The sequence below is a fragment of the Ruditapes philippinarum genome, unplaced genomic scaffold (genome assembly GCF_026571515.1).
Source record: "Ruditapes philippinarum isolate M1 unplaced genomic scaffold, ASM2657151v2 ctg1316_1_1_1_1, whole genome shotgun sequence".
Lineage (NCBI taxonomy): Eukaryota > Metazoa > Mollusca > Bivalvia > Venerida > Veneridae > Ruditapes > Ruditapes philippinarum.
Window position 1 is genome coordinate 357,274 of NW_026858836.1, and position 3,417 is coordinate 360,690.

Here is a 3,417-nt window from a genome sequence, read left to right on the forward strand (position 1 = left end):
AATAACTGTTTTATTTCAGTTTAATTTAAAAAAAGGCCGAAAACATTGAGTTCGCTATTACACTCCATTAGGTGAATTCCCCAGAGCTATGTACAGAAAGTACCGGAAAACGGCGTTTAGCTAGGTTTTCGAATTCGTGAATTGACCTTTTCGAAAACCTAGCTAAACACCATTTTCCGGTACGTTACCGTTTTAGCTCTGGGGAATTACACCATATGAAGAACATAGCACAGTTAAGAGATATGTCTATTTTTAGTCCCCTACCGGTTTACCGGAGGGGACTTTAGGTTTACCCTCCGTCGGTCTGTCTGTCCGTCAGTCCGTCTGTCCGTCAGTCTGTCCGTCCACAAAACTGGATCCCGCGATAATGCAAAAAGTACTGAAAATATTTTAATGAAACTTGATATATGGATAGATGGCAGTATGGAGATTATGCACGTCTTTTTCTTTTCTTCCTATGTTGAAAATTCTGGTTGCTATGGCAACAAATAGACTGAAAATATGGCAAATTTTACACATAACCTGGATCCCGCGATAACGCAAAAAGTACTGAAAATATTTTTATGAAACTTGATATATGGATAGATGGCAGTATGGAGATTATGCACGTCTTTTTCTTTTCTTCCTATGTTGAAAATTCTGGTTGCTATGGCAACAAATAGACTGAAAATATGGCAAATTTTACACATAACCTGGATCCAGTGATAACACAAAAGTACTGAAAATATGTTTATGAAACTTGACATATGGGTAGATGGCAGTATGGAAATTATGCACATCCTTTTCTTGTCTTCCTATGTTGAAAATTCTGGTTGCTATGGCAACAAATAGACTGAATTTCAAGATTTCTTATTCTAGTTTTTAAGTTTTTTCACTATAAGTTCTTTATTTCTTAAGGTATTTTCTTCAAACTTTAAATATAAGTTGCTTGTCATCAACCACATCATATGTGACAAAGTTTACAACTCTAGCACAAAATTTATCAGAATTACCTCCCTTGAACTTAAAATTTTCATGAAAAAAACATTGTTTTTTTTAATAACTTCTTTTTCTGAATGTATCTACTTCAAACTTCATATAAATGTTTCTTATTATCACTCAACATTTGTGAGTGTTCAATACTCTAGCCAGACTATTTCCAGAATTATGCCCCTTTTGAACTTAGACTTTTTTTTGAGAAATTGGTAATTTTTACTCCAACTTCTTCAATCATGATCGATAGGATTTTAAAAATGTTATATTTTGATAACAGGGGTGTTTAAAAAATAACTTTAGAGTGTCCTTCAGTCCGTTTGTCTTTACATAAAAACTGTTTACTGTGATCATTTTTAAAGAATTTTTTCAACAAATTTACTTAAAATAGGAACATATTAAGTGAATGGCCAATGGCCCTTCAGAATGTTGCTTGGGCTCTTACCGGTAGGGGACTTATGGATTGCTTGCAATACTATGATAATTGCTTGTTCTAACATTATTTAACCGTTTAAGGTGAAAAAAATGATGTTTTTGAAAATTATCAATATTCGTTTAATATCTATTGCAAATTATTTAAAAAAAATAAATTGTTTATAAATTATAATGAAAATCAATAAAATTCAAACAGGCTTGTAGTGGAATCTTCCATAATAAATAAGGTTATTTTCTGCGTAAACTTGTGTATTTACTTTATTTTTTGTATGGAATTATTCATACAATGATAATTTATTATTTTCTTATATAAAAATAACTGTTTCATTTCAGTTTTATTTTAAAAAAAAAAGGCCGAAAACATTGAGTTCGCTATTACACTCCATTAGGTGAATTCCCCAGAGCTTAACGCGCGCGAGTAGATAATTCCGGCTCTTTGTTTTTCTTCTTAAATGATTAAGTTAAAACGTAAAATAACATGTTTAGACATTTTATTATTTCTTTGCTGTTCATTTATGTCATATAAAAAATATTTGTTACCAAAATTGTTGAGCATAATCATTACGTTAGTATATGAATATCTATGATAACACGATATTTATATGCAACGTACTATGTAACTTAAAAATAATTTTTAAAATAAAAACACATGCATGATTATCATTTATTAACGTATAATGAAATTAGTGATTCAAATTCATCTTTGCTTAGCAAAATAGCTTTGCAGAGTGAAGAAGAAATTAATGTAGTGGTATTCAACCTACACAATAACATATAAAAGGAGCATTTAACATCAGTCTTTCAATCCATCCACTTAAAGATTACAATTGTGTAATAAGCCTTTTTTCTGAGTTAGCAAGACAAAAGTGAGTCTGAATTTCATCTACAAAATGTATACATAAACGTCGTCTGCTTTACCGGTAGTCGGTCAATATATAAAAGTACCCCTGTGCGGGCCTCAAAATGAGCATCTGCTGCACATGCGCACAAAAATGGGATTCCCGTACTTTTTATAGGCATGTTTTGTAAACAAACAGGTAAAAGTCTGTGTTATTTTTTAAATATCTTACCAAACTTGACAAAATTTCCAGATATTGTCGAATTCCAGCGATAGTATATGATGGTGAGCTTGATAAGATTAAAAATTCCGATAACTCGATTTAACATGGTTTAATGGTGGCATTGCAAAAAAATGTTTCTTGATTGCTTAAAAACTTTTAAAGAAATTCATGTTTGAAATTTGTATTTATTTCTGTGAATTATTTCCAAATGATTTGTACATTTTTATTTGATTACCTGTGTATTTGTATATACAGTGGAGCCTTGCTAATCCGAACCCTTCTAATCCGGAATCCTTTCTTATCCGAACGAAGTGTCCGGTCCCGATTTTATTCGTTCTATTTTCAATAGTAAAAAAACTTTCGGATCCGGAACCTGTCTACTCCGAATTCCGGACGAATTTTTCAATTTTTGTTCTTATTTTACTCTAAAATTTACCTCTCGGATCCGAACAGATTTTGCCAAAATGTCACACCTTCATTCAAACTAACAAATAATCGCACATATTACAGGTGTAAACATTACGCCAAACTGATAAGTGTTATTTCGCTTGATTAATGGGTGAAACGTATGATCTGCGAAGGTGTGAAAATTACACTTAGCTTGCCTTGATATCTTCTATAATTGCTTAATTGATTGTTTTTCGTCAGCTTCTATAAATATTTTGATATAATGCAATAGAAATATCTTCTAAGCCTTTGTATAGGATTCAATGATACGTGATTAAGTAATGAAAATTAATGGAAACTGTCAGTGAATTCGGATAGTCGCTGAATCGGATACGAGTAAACAACAACTGACAAATGCTGGTACGAATATCAAATCATGCCTCGGCCTGCTGTTTAACATCGTAGGTTTAAACTAACCCTTGAGGACATAATATATAGAGGATATTGAATGAGTGTAAGTTCAATACTGAATTTATTGCACGAGTTGAATAAAATTATATTA